This window comes from Diceros bicornis, chromosome 12, assembly GCF_020826845.1.
Source record: "Diceros bicornis minor isolate mBicDic1 chromosome 12, mDicBic1.mat.cur, whole genome shotgun sequence".
In the NCBI taxonomy this organism is placed as follows: domain Eukaryota; kingdom Metazoa; phylum Chordata; class Mammalia; order Perissodactyla; family Rhinocerotidae; genus Diceros; species Diceros bicornis.
Genome location: NC_080751.1, coordinates 6,326,512 through 6,345,453, shown reverse-complemented (window position 1 = coordinate 6,345,453; position 18,942 = coordinate 6,326,512).

The window sequence follows — 18,942 nt, the reverse complement described above, 5'->3', positions numbered from 1 at the left end:
TCATTCACATCTATCTGATTGTGTTGATTTGAGCCATCTATTACTATGTCAGTGTTGTTTTTACTCCATGTTTTAATTCCTTCTTCCAGACCATCCTATTTCTCTAGTGGTCTGGTATTAGCTAGAAGTTTAATTAGCATCATCTCCACTACCTTTGTACATTGTTTCTGAATGCAGTAAGAGAAAAAGAAGTTGGAAGAACTCCCTGAGGTCTTTGTCTAGATAACACCTCGTGATTAGCTCCTATAAGTTTCCTAATTGTTTCACTGTTTGTGTCCTTGAGTCGTGTCTAAGGGTGATATCTTTAGTATGCTTTGAACACAAGAGTGCAGCATGGGAATAATGAGAGTACACATTGAGGCTGCTGCTTTCAAACACACTTCTAGGCCTCTATCTTCCATTGATATGTGCCCTGGAGTTACAATCTGATTTGAATCTAAACCAAAGTCTTTAAGTTTCGGGCATGAAAACATCAGATGGCCTCCAGCCATGCAGGAGTAGGAAAGTTGGGTCTTTAAGTGCTCAGGGAGTGGCCAGGATTCCAGTCACAGAAAGAATGCTTGTCAGGCAAATATTCCTAGAAAGCTAGTTTGGGAATCACCCTACAGTTTGTACATCATTTGTAATGATAGGCAACAGCCTATCACAAACATAATTTTGGTCCACAGATATTTTCCATAGATGTTTGTTGATTAAACAAATAACTGAACACAGCAGACATGGAGGATACAGCACATCAGGGAATCCAAGAGGGACTGAGGCAGTAAGAGGCCCTGAAGTAGACAAGCTAATAGTCATAGGGCAGTTGGTGAGATGGAGATTGCAAAGTCAGACTAAGTGACTGGGATATTAAAAGGTCCAGACCAAAAAGAAATTAAAATCTAACTGCTGTGACACTTATAATGAACCAACTCCGGTTACAACTCACCAGATGTCTGACCTTTGGATGAGGAAAGAAGTCTCTAACCATCAAAAAACCATCAAAAGGAGAGATTGCAGGATATCCTGGTAGAAATGAACAAATAGTTTGTGTAAAGCAGTCAAATGGAGTGTCAGTAGCAGAATAATAGCTAAGAGGGGTGCACAGTCTCCAACAAACGTTCTTCTGAGTACACTGTTCTGGAAGGAAAAGTGCTTTAAGATGTTCCCTACTGTCAAAAATGGTAAAAAGGGGCCAAAAATATGTTATTAAATATATAAACTTCAAACAAGTAAAAAGACTGCATTGCAATTCATGTAAATCAGTAAATATCTCTGTCAATCAGATTGAATGTGAAATATTTGTCGAAGTTTTTCAGAAACTTTTTTCTGACAAGTGACCGACCATTCAGTTATTTCAGGTCGCCTCCAAATCTTCCTCTGCTTTTGGAATGAATAATATATACAGGAAAATTTATGCAAATTTATTGGAGTTCGCCATGTGGAGAGGAAAATTCACTAAGGTAATGTCAAGTAAGATGAAGATGGTGGCTGTGGATATAAGTCAGTTGTTTACATAGAAAGTTATTGCTAATGAAGTTAATGGTAATTGCCATGTAATTTATTATTTAATAATGGTTTAGCATAGTACTTAAGGTCAGAAATAAGGAAATAAAATATCTCATAAATTTTTAAGAGAAAGGTTTTTATGTTTCTGTCTTAAGGGTAGATCAATTTTTAAATATATTGAATGCCAAATCATTAATTTATACACCATTCTGCTTTAAGCAATCTTGTTTTTTAAAAATCCATATTGATAAAAAAGGATCAATCTGTAGGTAAGAATTCATTTCAAAATGATTTATTTATTTTAAAGAAGATTCGCCAATGTGATACTACACTCAACTAGGTAGTAGGAGAGACTGATCATTTTGAAGGTCCTTCAATGGGAAAAAATATGGAGTCAGATATAAAGCTGCACGGAAGAATAGGATCTGAGGCATTACATACAGGAAAATTTGACAAGGTGAAAAATTTAACAATGTCGTACCCTAAGGCAAGGCATTTTGGGTATCATTAGTCTGCAATACGAAAGAATTAGTACAGCCTAAAACTTATATCCTCTGAGTTTTTAAGATGTCTTTAAATCTAAGTTTTGTCTTAAGTATTAAGATTTTTAGGGATACGTTTTTAAGAGTTGAAAGATCTGGGGTTTTTTTTCTCTCTTTTTTTCTTTCTCTCTCATTTGATTTATGTTATGGCTTTTACATTAACAAAATAATAATAAATCATTGAAGTGTTTCAGAGACCAGAATGAGGTACAGAGTTGACAATATAGAAAATATGTTCATTATGACTGGCTCCAAATTCTGGCTTTAGGAAAGAGGTGGATAAAGAGAGCATACATTTTTTATTTCTTTAGATTTCTTCCCCAAGTTTAGTAAAGGAACAAAGAAGATTCACGGCAAATTCTCAAAGAATAAAGATGTTACTTTTCGCTACAACTTCCTTATGCTCAGATCTTCTCAGGAACCTGAATGTGGTGGGTAAAGAAGTGGGTAGAATGGAGGTAGCTGGGAAATCCAAAATTTAAAATATTTATTTAAAAACCTTGGCTCTCAAATCACTTTTAAATATAATTCATTGTTTTAAATTTTATTTTAAACACAACCTTTCAGTATACCAGAGACATTACAGTGAGTTTGGTTGGCATATCATTGCTCCTTAATATCAAAGGAATCACAAATTCATATCACCAAATTGCAATTATTTTATCATTATAAAATAAAATGATATTAGGAAAAGGGAGTAGATACGAAATAAAAGCACACTTACAAATATACGGTCATATTTTGTCCTGTGTGAAAACACACTTGCAAATATATATTCATATTTGCTCCTATGTGACTCTAAATATCCATCATATTCTTTTCACATATGAGAGAAACATAGCTTTTGAGAAATCTTGAAAATACTTCAGAAAATAAGTTGTTTGTGTGTGTTTTAATGGCTTTCCTCACATACAATCAAATGGATGAATTATTATTGGCCTTAAAACCCAGACTACAATTTTGAAAAAAATCCTAAACCTGTAGCTTCAAATGCTTTCTGACACTTTTCCTGTGCTAAAACATCTGATGCTTCTGGAAAATAATGTTTCACAAAGCATAGTTTTACCGGGATTTTACTTGAAGAATCACGAAATCTAAAATAAAGCTATAAAAAAATATGTAGGTTTAACAACAGCTGCTGCATACCACAGACATTTGAAACAGGAATGCATAGAAGATGAGTCAGGCAAGGCTTGACAATTGGAGTCAATACAAAAATAGTTTTAGAGAGCAACAGTTTTTTGTTTTTTTCCTGATTACCAGAGGCACTGCAACAGAGAAATCAGTCCTGTTTGCTTTACTATTTAAATTTTTTTCAATTACATTTTAAAAATAACATTGAAAGCATTGAACAAGCATGTTCAGTAAGACATTTCTTAAAAATTTATCCTAATTTTTTCTCTCTCTTTCTGTCGTAATATTTACTCTGATAGAAATTAATGGACTTAAGGTGTAGAAGAATAAAGATTACTGACAAATTATCAAGGGAATGTGAAAAGTCATATTATAAAATTGACTTTGAACTCTTCAGAAAAAAAGAAACATTCATTGTCTGATGACAAAATTTTTCTAGGTCAGAACTTAGAGTAATAACAAATATAGTTTTGTTGATAAAGTAATAAACATACATTCATTTCTGGGTAGTTAGTGAATTAATAATTTAATATAGGTTAAATAATTGGATATTGGGATGAGGGAGATTTTTCTTGTGCCAGATAAAGAGGTTTCTAAGACCAATATTAAACTCATGTTCTTTCAAGAGAATATCCTCGTATAGAAAAGCTCAGAACTTCTATTCTGGCACAATATCTAATTATGCTATTATTGATGCTTTGGCAGTAAGAAACCTTAATTCTCTTGAAATAATTTTCAAAGAGTTAAAACATGGCTTTAATCAAATATAGAATTAACATTTGTCGATAATGTTGTTCAATACATTTATTAATGAGGGAACCAGTAAGATAATAAAGCTAATTTAAGGAAGAATTTGAGGAATAGAGATTTATATAGCAGTCAATCAAAGAAATGCTGAAATGAAGTTGCTAATAGATACAAAACTATTTTATAGGACCAAAAATCTCTAACCTTTGTGATTATCTTTTCTATCAGATAGAAGATTACAGATTAACATGTAACTTTTTATTTTAGGGCTCTAAAGAAATATGAAGAAACAAGATCAAATTCAGGTGTGTTATCCTGAATAATTAAGTGCTGCTAAGTGATAATGTTAAAAAATGATATTAAAAGAACATGCAGCTAACCTCATGCTTTGTTTCCAAGTTTTGGATTGCATAAATATCTGGTGGAGTCAAGTGCTCATATAGGGAAAAGAACTCACTTCTGTCCACTTTTAAAGTCATCATTTGGACCGCACCAAGGTGACTGTGTAGACTAGAGAATTGAATGGTACTTCAGAGATAGATGCAGGCTTCTGTAGGCAACTGAATGTGATCAGATGCTTGCAGACTGGGGAAGGAAAGTGAAATTTCTCACTTCCATAAAGATTTTTGGTAGAATCATGGGATTTAAAGGGATTAGCTGGAAATTAAGTATATATTTCCCTAATAGTTCAGGAAATTAATGATTAAAACAGAAGCCAAGGACAGTGGTTATCAAAAGTTTGTGCTTCTGACACACTCAAACTTACACAAAATGCTTGGTTAAACATTGTTTTTTAATGTACACATAATGCATTGTCAAAAAAATCTATAATTAAAATGTTAGTGGTAAACCTGGAAAGTTTCCCTAAGGTGTATTTATTGCAACTTTTTTAAATGCTGAATCGGAAGACTTGGTGATTAATTATATAGAGAGGTAAAAGAGAAATTAGGGATAATTCTGAGGCTGGCTGGATGAGATAGCATTAATGGAAAAGAAGATCTTGTGTATATTTTAGTAATGATAGATTTTTATTTATAAAGCATCCATGACATAAGTTGCTTATCAAAACTTTCCACTGATTATTAAGCAAATGAAAACAGTTTGTAAACACATCACATGCAATTTTATGTCCATCTGTCTATTTCAAAATTATTTAAATAAATCTATCAATTTTAATAAAATTTAGCGAATTCAACTGAACAACGCATAGCTTCATACGTGAATCAGCCTCTCAGACAAACTACAATAGCGATAAAATTGAAAAACGACTATACATTCTGAAAGATGTAACACAGTAAAATGAACAATAATTGAAGTGTAAGAATTTCAGAAACGTTTGATGAAAATTGGTAAAACCTAGGGATAACAAAAACACCAACAAATGTACAAAATTTTGTTTGTGAAGTAAATAATTAAAAAATCACAACAAAAAGGCTTCCAGGAAAAGGCCGACTCTTGCATATTACACTTAGTCTTGGTCTAACAATAATAATTTAATGTACATCAGACATTGATATGTTTACCCCTAGGTAACTGGAAGGTGACTAACTTTCTTGAAATTTTTACTCTACCAACCAAGGAAAGGCCAATAAGAAACATAAAAGGGCATTTTACAGATTCTATTCACACTTGCTCCTTACTTTTTCATAAAGTCATCCTGAATAACTTTGAGAAAAATAAAATGACTCAGATATTTTCTTTTAGAAAACTATTTTCATTTTAAGTAAAGCGTTGAGAGCTTTGAGGAAAGCTAGTAATCATACAAAATTCAGTTCAAGTGCCTGGATTGTTCGTGGTCTAAGCGGCAGGAGTGTTTTGTATTCGTGGCATCTAAAAGGAGAGTGTTCATGCCGTTAGGAATCCTGCTGCATAATGCCTTTTCAAAAATACAATTTTGATCTGGACATTTAGATTGATTTCTACACACAGCTTGCTTGCCTGTAGACAAATGCCTCTTGTTTAAATTTGTTCTAATGTTAAAAAAAAAAATGCAACCACTGTATTTTGTGGCAAATCAGCTTCACAGTACAAAACTGAGCTTCAACAGCCTTTCTGACATAGAAAAACATTATATGTAGTTCCTATTTTATTGGATTTTTTCCCCCAAATATGAAATGCTTGAAATGGTTTGTTTAACACATGCCAAAAGATAGCAGTAAGAAGGAAACATATTAGTGGGAGTTTATGAGGAATAGACAGGGATTAGAATAATAGTTATTTGTGAGTTAAAGTTTGACAATTCCTGAACTGAAGTCAAATTCCTTCTGGAGACATATTCTATTGTTCAAAATGATAATCAGTAAAGTTTCAAAGATTATGCTTTATAATGACTTTAAAATTTCAATATGTTGAAGAAATGACTAGTGTATTGTATATCTATGCAATTGTTTGTATGACAAGGGTATCAATGAAATTTGCTATCTTCTATTTGGTTGAACAGCATTCGATAAACCATATTGGTAAATGAATGTATAAAATAAATAAGTCTTATCTTTGTAGATTGACATTGCATGTCAAGACTTTAATGTTAGAAAACTAGATTTTAATTTATTCCTTCAAACTATTCAAAAGTAAAAAATGTGTTTGAAATATCTTACTGTAGGTTTGAGAAGTGCTGGAAAACTTATTTTCTGGTGATACAGAGTAATGGCTGAAGGGATTCTCTTCTGGCTCTCATTGGATGTTGGGCACAGTGGCTCCAACTCTGTTCATTTTTTTCATTTTCTTAACTGAACCACATGCTGATACATTTCTTTCTTCCATATTCTCTCCTTGAACAATTAGAAAGGGATTGTTTTATTATTTTTATTTTTAATCTATTTTTCCAGCTTTATTGAGGTATGACTGACCAAAATTGTATATATTTAAGGTGTACAACTTGATGTTTTGATATACATGTACACTGTGGAGTAATCACCACAATCAAGGTAATTAACATATCCATCACTTCACATAGTGACCATTTTCTTTTGTTCATTTCTTTATTTTTGCTTGTGTGGTAAGAACTCTTAAAATCTCTCTTAGCAAATTTCGAATATAGAATACAGCATTGTTAACAATGGTCACATTGCTGTACATTAGCTCTCCAGGACTTATTCAACTTGCACAACTGAAACTTTGTACCCCTTTACCAACATATCCCATTTCCTTCACTCTCCAGGTCCTGGGAACCACCATTCTACTCTCTTCTATAAGTGTGGCTATTTTAGAATCCACATATAAGTGAGATCATGTAGTATTTGTCTTTCTTTGTCTGACTTTTTTCTTTTAGCGTAATGTCCTCTGGGTTCACTCTTGTCACAAATGCCAGGATTTTCCTTTTTTAATTTTACATTGTATATATATATGTGTGTGTGTGTGTGTGTATATATATATATATATATATATATATATCACACATGGCTATTATGAATAGTGCTGCAGTGAAAATGGGGGTGCAGGTATCTCTCTGAGATCCTGATTTTATTTCCTTTGGATATATACCAAGAAGTGGGATTGCTGGATCATAAGATAGTTTTATTTTTAATTTTTGAGAAACCTCCATACTGTTTTCCATAGTGGCTGCACCAATTTACATTCCCACCAACAGTGTACAAGGGTTCCACTGTCTCCACATCCTCACTGACACTCATTGTCTTTTGTCTTTTTGATAATATCCATTCTAAAAGGCATGAAATGATATCTCATTTTGGTTTTGATTCACATTTCCCTGATGATTCATATACCTGTCAGCTATTTGTATGTTGCATTCCAAGGATAAATCCCACTTGGTCATAGTGTATAATCCTTTGAATGTAGAAGGCACTATTTAGATTATAAGTCATTTACTCTTTTCCTTTTCTCTCCTCAGCTACTTTTGTCTCTTTGAAAATGAAGTGTGGTCAATGTAAGCTTGAGTGAGAAAGAAAAAAAGACAGATCATTGAATTATGTCTTAGAAGATCTTAACTCAGATTCCTAGCCCTATTTTTTCAAAAGGAAACTATCTATTATTACAATGATATGGTGCCTGTCTTCCTGGAAAGGGGGCTCCGATGAGAGGGGCTGTCTGGGATCCCAGGTTGAAAATATGTCAGATGACATGTATATCTAGTATCTTTGAGTTCCCTATCTTTGGACTATTTCTGTGTACTGGAATAAGTCAATGGGAATATTTAGAAACTGGTCACATAAAATCCATTTTTTTTCAAAATCTCAGGACTTTAATTTCTTCACAAAAGTCAGAGACTTGAAAATATATTAAATTCCATGATACTGGGCTCTGGTTTCTAGAGCTCAAGCTTATGACAGTAGGCAGGAAAAACCTATTAGATATGGACCAAAACTTAATAAGGTGATGTTCCCAGCTAAAAAACAGAAAGAGAAAGGGAAGATAAAAGAATAAATGAAGATGAGGGGAAAATGGTAAGAGCAAAGAATCAGAGGTGTCCTCATCTTAAAATCTAGCAAGTCTATACCAAATGTATCCTTCCTAGAGGCATCATTAATAATGAGAATAAAGAACTAATGTTTAAATAGAGCTTATTATGTATCAAATAACTTTCTAAGTGTCTTAGGCATATTAACTCTTTAAATCATCCTCAAGTACCTTATATGGTATATTTACTAATATTATTACTGTTACAGGATGTAGACCTGAGGCACAGAATGTTTAACTAGCCTACCGGACATTGCATAGCTAGTAACCGACAGAGCAAGGGTTTCAACAGAGGTAGTGTGGCTCCAGCATACACAAGCTCTTAACCTGCATATGCTACCATCTCTGTGTTGTAACGTCTTATAAAGCATTTGTCCTTGAAACTATTTAGTAAAGCAAAGAACTAACAGTGCTGCCTGCCAGGTATGTTACTAACAGCATCTTCATTTATCATCTCTTGTAGGATACCCTAAACTGATACATTTCATATATCATTTTATTTGAGATAAATTAAATTCCATACATTTTACAGATAAGAAATCCAAGGAGCATAGCTTTCAAGTGACTTTCAAAAGACCCTTCTGTACTAAATATTTGAGTCAAGTATTGATCTGAAACCCATGCCACTTATAAAATGTTAAATGCACAAATTTCAAGCACTGTTGAAGGCTGTCTATGGACATTGAAATTTCATGCTGTTATCAATCAACAAATTTTTTAAAAATTTTAAATAAACTTTGCATTTTAGAATAATTTTAGATTTACAGAAAAATTGAGAAGATAATGTAGCGAGTTCCCATATGCCCCACACCTAGTTTCCCCTATTATAAACATCTTGCATTAGCATGGTACATTTGGTACAATTAATGAATCAACATTAATGCATTATTATTAACTCAAGTCCATAATTTATTCATATTTCCTTAATTTTACCTAATCTTCTTTTTCTGTTCCAAAATGTTGCCCAAGATACCACATGACATTTAGTTGTCAGGTCTCCTTAGGATCCTCTTGGCTGTGACAGTTTCTCAAACTTTCTTGCTTTTGATGACCTTGACAGTTTTAAGGAAAACTGGTCAGTTATTTTGTAGGACGCTCCTCCATTGGAATTTGTCTGATGGTTTTACCATGGTTAAACAGGGGTTATAGGTTATTAGAGGAAGATCACAGAGATAAAGTGCCATTTTAATTACATCATATCACAGGTACATACTATCACTATGATTTATCTTTATGGATATTGACCTTCATCACCTGTCTGGGGTAGTGTTTGACAGGTTTATCCGCTGTAAAGGCACCACTTTCTATACTGGACTCTTTGGAATTAAGTCACTATGCACAGCCGCCACTTAAGCAGCGGGGATTTATGCTCCTCCTCCTTGAGGGTGTAGCAGCTACATAAACTGTTTGGAAGTCTTCTGCACAAGATATTTGTCTCTCCTCCCTATTAATTAGCTTTTTCAATCATTTATTTATGTCAGTATGGGCTCATGGATATTTATTTTATTTTGGAATTTATCACGGAAGTTTATTTTATTTATTTATTTATTTTAGTTCACTTTGACATTGAAATTTTTCCAGCTGTAAACACTGAGGGTTCTTACAGTTGGCTCCTTTGTCTATTTGACATACCACAATGGATGTAAGGTTTTTGTTTGTTTTTTTACCACTTTCATACTTTCTCGCACTTCAAGATGTTTCAGACTCATCTTGTATATTTTCTTCTCTAGACTTAGAATCAGCCATTTCTTTAAGGAGTTCTGGTTCTATTACTGGAGAATAGTGTTAGAAACCAAGACATGAGTTCTAAGATGCTCAGAGCTACTGGTGTGTTGATGCTTCTAGGCCTCCTTAACTGACAGAGCAAGGAAATATATGTGTGTATACTAACTTCTGTATATACCCATATGTATAAATACTTCTATATGTAACCACCTGTATCTATATTAAACTAATTATAAGTTCTTATCGATGTTTCTAACGCTAATCCATTAGTACATGGATCCTTCTAACCTCCTTTCTTTGCTTATCTGCAACCTCCCACTCCAATAGTAAGAAATCTAGCTCCCACCATTCGCCATCTCTTTACTTAAATGTTCAATACATGTATAGCATTTGTACATGTATAGCAGCGTCATAATTGTTAACTCATACACTCTGTGAAACAACTTTATCACCTGGATTAAAGTGCTTATGTGCAGTTCCTTTTACCCTTAGTTTTACAGACTCCACTGATTTCCAAAGTTAATTAGGTCAACAACTTTTCCCACTATCTACTTCAGTGAAGTGATTTCAAACATTTATAATACAGTTAGATTCTCTTGTCAGAGTCTGAATTCCATCCTGGGATTCTCAATCTGCTAAATGATGTTTGTTTTTTTTTCTTTGAATACACTAAGATTCATTCTTTGTGCTGCCAATTCTATGGGTTTTGATAAACGCATAGTCTTACATATACAACATGACAATATCATACAGAATAGGTTTACTGCCTTAAAAAGTCTCTTGTGTTTCACCTTTTTAATCCTTCTCCCTTCCCCCAAACTCCGGGCAATAAATGAGATGTTTACTGTATCGATAGTTTTGCCTTTTCCAAAATGTCATATAGTTCGAATGATACAGTATGTAGCCTTTTCAGCCTGGCTACTTTCACATAGCATATGCATTTTTGGTTCAGATTAACATTTTGGGGGATATTTATCCTGTGTATAAGTCAGGGTTCTACAGAGAAAGAGAACCTCTAATATATTTTTGTAATGAATTGGCTCACATGATTATGGAGGCTGAGAAGTCCTAAGATCTGCAGTGGGCAAGATGGAGATCCAGGAGGGTTGATGGTATAAATTCTAGTCCAAGTCTGAGTCTGAAGGCAGAAGATGACCAACGTTCTAGCTCAAACAGGCAGTCAGGTAGAGAGAGAAAATTCTCCCTTACTCAATCTTTTTTGTTCTATTCAGGCCTTCAGTGGATTAGATGAGGCCCATCCCCATTGGAAAGGGAATCTATTTTACTCAGTATACCCACTCAAATGGTAATCTCATCCAGAAACACCCTCATGAACATACCCAGAATAATGTTAAAACAAATATCCAGGCACCCCATGGCCCAATCAAATTGACACATAAAATTAAGCTTCCTGGACCTCTGATTTGGTGTTGATCATTAATTTTGAAAAATTCTCAACTCCTGTTATTTCCTATATTTCTTCTGATTCATTCCCTCTTACTACTTCTTATGCTATTCCAATTACATGTATGTTATAGCTTTTGAAATTGTTCCGCAGTTCTTGAATGTTCTGTTCTGTTTTTCCATACTTTTTTTTTCTCTTTGTGTTTCATTTGGGGAAGTTTCTGTTGACATATTCAAGTTCACTGATTCTTTCTTTGGCCAGTCTACTAATCAGCCCATCAAAGGCATTCTTTATTTCTGTTACAGTGTTTTTGACTTTATCATTTCCTTTTGATCCTCAGAGTTTCCATCTCACTGCTTACATTATCCCTAATTCTCTATTAGAGTCCTTAACATATTAATAGTGTTTATGTTAAATTTCCTGTCTGATAATTCCAGTGTCCCTGCCATTTTATTGCTCCAGCGGTTGCTGCTCCATTTAAGCAGATCTCCACTGTGATTCTCTATATTCACCTGTCCTCTTCCAATTAGCAGTTGGTGGTTTTCAGTGTGAACTCAATTCTCTGAAGGGTTCAAGAAAAGTCATTAATTTTCAGTTTGTTCTGTGTTTTTCATGTTGTAAAGATGAGATTATCAACTTCTGAGCTCTTTACTTGTCAGAGCTAAAACCAGAAGTCTCCACAAATATTTGTTGGCTTTTTTCCCTCTGTTAAAACAACTAATTCAGGATGTTTACTCAGGGTCCTTACCTAAAGACTTGGTTGACGATACCACAACCCTCTCTGTCTCTACCTTGGATATCCTTTCTAAGAAAAGAAAAGCAAAGTCCATAAGAGATTGTGTACCAACAGAATTTCCAAACTTTAATGGTCCTACCCTCTACAAAAAGAGGCAATTCCCCCACACTTCTCCTAAGCCACACTACCCATCTGGCATTATTTTATACCACTTGCCTTGCAATAATATCCTATGCACTAAACAATCCAATGACTCACAATTCCTTAGACTCCCTGTGAATTTTAACCATTGCTCTTCTCTGCTCATGGTTGTTCAACACAACGTGACCAACTGTCCTTTTTTTTTTTTACTATCAAAATCCTTCTCTACTATATTTAGTCTAAATGCCATGTCCTCTCATCTTCTCATCATAATCAATAACTTTTTTTCCCCACACTCCAATAGGACCTGCATTTCCTTTTGCCTCCTAATGCAAATGATTGCATATCCTCTCATCATAATTAGAATCCCTGTGGCTTGGGATCTGTACCTACTATATTGTTTAGAAGAATGTTGGGTACAACAAACATTCAATAAATGCTTGTTGAATAAAGAACAAAGAACTGAATAACACAATATAGGAATACAGAATGAAAAAAAAGTGAATAAACAAATAGTAGATGAACACTGCAGAAATTTAAATGATTCAGAGTTAATTGGAGTGTGGAGATAGGGCCTGGATCAAGCTATTCTTCTTGCCCCTGAGATGTTACCCCTAGAGTGAGATAATTACTCTTCACAGTGCTGATGCCATTTAATGCTCCCTTCTTCCCTAAACATTTAGATAGAGAAAGATTTTGTTTTCAGGCTTGATTTTTCTCTTAGGACACTTTAATCTATTTTACCCTTAAAATAATTTTTTAAAAAATACCATTTTGAACCAATAGGTACTGTATTATTCAGTCTATGCCAGAGTAACATCTTCCATATATAAGTGTCTTATAAGAATCAAGGTCTATTATTTCTCCCTAATATGGACCTGTTCTGTGCTAGCTAGAAAGGTTGCTCACACATTATTATCCTCTCTCCAAGACCCTGACTTACAGACCACTCACTAGCTAGAAGATTGTGGTGACTGTGGTGGAGAAAAAAGATATGGAGAAGCACACACCAGCTCTTAAAGATTGTTATCTAAATGCACAAATATTTCTTCTGATCACCCTTAAACTCAGGCAAGAAAAGTCACATAGCTATCTACTTGCAATGGGGTAGAAAATGGAATCAAATATTCTTAAAAATAATACAATCTAACATGAGTAAATAAAAGTTCAGAAAAAAAAATGCATGCCTTTTATAATAAAAGTAAACCAATGAATGATTTCATCCAGAGGCTGTTTCTACATCAAAGGCAAATAAATATAAATGCCTGCATTAGAACGGCACCACACCTGGCCATCAAATGGAATTCTGTCAGTTCTTTTTATTAGCAGATGAATACCAACAATGGCAAGTTTTTATTTTGCAAAACAGGTGATGTTTTGGAAAGTTACATTCATGTTATAAAAATGATAGTTTCTGATAAAAAGACCCTGATTGCTATTAGGATAAGAAATGGAATATAGAAAAAGAAAGTTTTGCAATCTTTCATGGTTTACTCGCAGTGCTGAATCAATGTAGATGGTGGCATTTCATTTGCTTTTACATCTGATTAGTCATAACTGTAAAACTGATTTAAAATACAGAACTGTTTATATTTGCCCATAAAACAGCAGAAAGAACACACTTTAGTCAATAGAAATCTTAATTGTTCGACTTTAGTGCTTTTATGTTGTTGATTAAAGAACTTCTTAAATTGGTTACACAAGAAAATAGCTCTTGAAGACAGAGGGACAACATACTTGAGGACCTGTTTGTTAGAACCTGTTTTGCTTATCAAATTGTTACCTTATTGCCTTATCTCCAGATTTTCTTACCTTTATTTCCTTCCCATATATCCTTACATAGCACACAGGAAAAATCTACTACTACATGCCATACTTGTTTTACTAAAATACAACGGTTATGTACGCTGCCAAACCTCAGAATTTCAGTCCTGACTTCATTGTTTCCTGCCAACTGCGTGCTCTCTACTGCCTATCCATAGCCCTCCAGTTCGGTTCTCATGAGGTCTCAGAACAATTGCCTCTAAGCCAAATGGCATAGTTGGTGACCACTGTAGAACATCGTTAGATTTTTTTTTTTTTTGCCATTTTGCCAAAACCATGTGTCCTATAAGCTCATCAAGCTTCTTGGAATTTCTGTCACCAATTTTCTTTAGATCAAGAAAAATAGGAATTTCCCAAGTGTTTTTTCAGTTTTCAAAATGCAAAAATATTATGGCCTAAAATACTAGCTCCTTGTCATGAAAGAGGTTTTTATCATTTTATTTTTCAAACTAATCTCTGAAAGCAAGCCCTTAGAAAAAACAGCCAGGAGCCAATCCTGCCAATAAGACAGGAGTGATAAGAAATGTCTTGAGTGTGGCATGCCGCCAAAAAGGTTTGACCAGGTGGTACCTAAAGTTCCTGGGGATGAAAGATAAAAGTTGTTACTATGTGAGTGTCCCTGTTACTGAACACAAACACAGTTTCATTTACCCACCACACAAGAAGGGCCGAAAGGAAAAAATAACTGAAATGCCAGGCTTGTGGCAGGAAAGGGGGGTTTTATTTCAGGTGACATCAGCTAGGAGACAAGAGGAAGCACTCAAATTCATCTCCTCAAAAGATGGGAGGCAAGGGGTTTTAAAGGTTGTGAGGAATGTGGCTGCGTGTAGGGAAGGGGATGGCGAGAGAAGGGGATCTGCAGGTGGTCTGCCTCCGCTGCGATAGATGGTGGATCTGGCACCAGGAAGCGGAGGAGCTGGGGTCTGGCAGTTTCTGTTTCTGGATATTCTCTGGGCATCAGTTTCCCTGTGATAAACTTCAAGGACCCATAATTAGCCAAAACTTGAGTGTGAGCCCAGTGTGAGGCCACCTGGGCTTTAACAATTTGTAACTTCTATTTGCCTGGTGAAGCTCTGGGATAAGAAGGTTAAAGAAACTGGTATTTACATATGAATATAACTAGAGAAGCAGGGAAAGGGGAGGGGGCTCAGGAGCGCCAGGTGTTGGATGACCTCAGACTGTTGGCAGCCCCTCTGTAGACGAAACGTTTTGGATCTACTGAATGCAACATTGCTGAGGAATCTCAGAACACATTAGTTATTTCCTTATCAGAGAGAGAAGGAACGGTTTGGGCAGAGGACTAAATCTTCCCCTAACAAGTCATTCTCTCTCCTGGTTACTGACTGGTCGCTGAGCAGCTTGCCTGCCTGTAGTTCTAAGCATTTCTCTAGAGCACACTGTGAGAAGAAGGCGGGGGCGGGAGCTTTTGAGACGTGGAGTCTCTCATGCTCTCTACTTGGTCTCATCCCCTCACTGTTTGGGTGCAAAAACTGTGCTTTGATTATCTTTATATTCTCAATGCCTGTCACAAAATAGGCATTCAATAAATGTTTGCCTAAGTCAGCTATTTTATCTTTGGAAACTCAAATTTTTTATATGTGAGCATACTCCATTCTCATGGACAAAATCCTAATGCTCCTTTCATTTTATTGTTATAGGCAGGAATGGAAAAACAAGTGGGGAGAGAATGGAATAAATAGGTAGTGCACTGAAATGGATCAATTCTAACCGGGCAACAAACATTTGGAAAATGTATCTCCAAAGTTGTGTTATGGGGATGTGCGGAATATATAATTAGAGAAATCTCAAAGTCTTTTTTATAGAAGAAAAATATCAAATCTAAACAATATTCTAGACAAATGATAAGGCTTTTTATAAACATGTCTATTAGTGGAAGGTTACAAGTACATAAGACTAGTGGACTAAGTATGCACGCTTTGTAAACTAATACCTTTTTACCCAAATACTTCATAGCGTTAAATGATAATTTTCCAAGTGTTAAAAATATAACATTCCTTGTTTTAAAATGTAGATCTTGTTTTTATTCAGGTGTAGTGAAGTCAACAGATCAAGAGAGGATTGCCATTAAAAATATAGCTTATTACTCACAGTTCCCAAGAGGAGAGGGACACACCATGACACGCAGGACACACAAGAGAACAGTGAGGTAGCCAAAGGCAGAGGGAGCTGGGGGAGCTTTGAGAGAGCCATTATTGTGGGTTTTTGCAGGCAGGCTAAGCAGGTTTAGGACTGGTTAGTTTGAATAATTGCAGTGGGCTCCAAGGCACAGAGGTTGCCCCTAGTTGCCTGCTGCCTGGCCCAGGGTGATTTGGGCAGGGGAATACTGTTCTGAAATGTAAGAGTCCAATAAAGCAGACAGGTGGGTAGGGAGTATGGGCTCTGAATAGGTTAGTTTGCCTATGAAAGGCTTGCTTTCATAATCCTTGGAGAGGCAGTCCCTCCCTGGTCAGCAAGGCCCCAGATTTCAAACATCAATACAGAAAACTAGAAAATGTGGTTAATATACTTCTATAAATTTGAATTGAACACGTATCAAAGATTTTATTCGATGTAGTATTGAAATAGGAAACCAGTAAGATGGGAAAGCTGGTTCCAAGAACATTTTAAGAGCAGGATTTATGTAACTCATCAAAGAAGGCATAAAAATAAGAAATGAGAATGAGTACAAAGTTAGATATAAAATTGGCCGATGTTCTAAAAGCAATAAAACAAAATCTTTGGCATTATTTATTCTAGAAGGAAGAAATCTACAAGTTAATATATAACTTTATATTGAAATGTCAAAGACTAAATAGTAAAGTCACACTCAGTTATATTTCTCTAGACAATTGAAATATTCTTAGATGACTCAATAAAAAGTCAAAACTTGACCTTGAAAGGACACCAAATTTTTGCATTATTTCCAATTTTGAATAAATTTTCCTAACACTCCATTTCTTTTACTGGCATGCTTACTTTAATAATTTTTAGTGTCCAAGAATAGAAATTTTAAAGTCTTTATTGATTCTTTTGCTTTCCTTCAAACTTGAAATCCATTTATCACTAAATTCTCTCTCTCTCATTTATTGTTTTAAAAATGGCTCTCACCCTGTTTCTCAATTATTCTAGACCACACTGTTTCCATTTCAGAGCTTATGTTCAGAACAAAGCTATTTTGCTTGCACCCTCCTCCCATTGTCTCCTTTTTCTAGGCCACCATTTGTATTATTTCCAAACCAAGGTTTTTCCTTGAGATGCTGCATTGATGGAGTATCAGCTGGAAAAAATAATTTAAGATGACTTTCTACTGTCCACCACTTCAAATTCCATCTTTCCCCCTACATCTTTAAATTCCCTGTCACTTAGCCATCCTTACTGAATACAAGCATTTTTTTTTTACTATCATTTTTCTTTGCTTTTAAAAATGGTGATTACTGATAACTAGAAAATTTTTATCTGCGAAGTAAAACAAGAGAAACAAAAATACAAAACCTTCATTCTCAGTGGAACAATTTTCACATACTTTGAAGCATTTTTAGAATCAGGTGATAAAAAGTACGTTACCACACTTTTTGACACTCCTTCCATTGAGAGTTCGGGTAGGTCACTTCCTCCTTGAGTCTGGGAGGGCTTGTGGCTGCTTCAACAAATAGAATATGTCAGAAGTGAGGCTATATGACTTCTGAGACTGAATCAGAATTCTTACAGGCTCTGCCTTGTTCTCTTGGAATGCTCACTCCCTGGATGCCCTCTCTTGAGACATTCTCTCATGAAATCCAGCCTCATGTGGTGATAAACATAAGCTATATGGAGAATCCATGTGCATGTGCTCAAGCAGAGAATTGCATGAGCCCAACCTGTGTGTCATCCTAACTTAGGTACCAGACATATGAATGAAGAAGACTCCCACTGATTCAAACCACTAGCCATTTTAATTTTCCCAGCTGAAGCCTCAGACATTGTGGAACATAGTCCTATCTGAAAACCATGAGCATAAAAAATGGTATTGTTTTTCCATAACAAATTTTGGGTGATTTGTTATGTCACAGTAGGTCAATAGAACAGTGGGCATACTAATTGTGTGGCTGATGCAGAACTATACTAAAAAAAAAAAAAGAAAAAAAGAAAAGAAACAAAGATTTGGGGCTCTGAAGACATTAGAAAGCTAGAAAGAAAGAGCCAGTGATGCTAGTTAATGAAAGGAAAAGAACAAAGAAAATGTATTCTCTATTGGTGAAAGGCATAGCTACAGAGTTTTGGGAGAGGAGCTGAGATAGGCAGGAGGCTACATAGGAGCTGGGAGCAAGGTCACTCCACGAGGTGCAGCGTCCCGATTACCAGGCAGTGGCTCTTTGGACATGGAGCACTCCCCCCAACCCTGACCAAGAGTAGCCCCAAGCCTCCTTATACCCTCATTTGCATTGAGGTTTTGACCCCCCTTGTGGGGGATCCCACCGCCATGACAGTGCCAGAGATGCCTATGTAAGGAAAAAAATCTCCCCTTCCCCATGTGGGGGTGGAGACTATGCCCCAATTGGCCAATGTTCCAGACCCACCCCTGGGACCCCACCTTCCTTAGCCACTGACCCCCACAACTTCTGGGCAGTTGCTCCCTGGAGCCTGCCAGCCTCTCCTCTTGGGGGTGTACTTTCTCTTTCCTAATAAATCCTCCCCTGTCAAAACTTGCACTGTGTGTCTGCTCTCAATTTCTTTTGCGTCTGTGGACCAAGAACCTGGGACTCCACTGCACCAATCCAACAGGTGCCAGTGACAGAGCCATATTG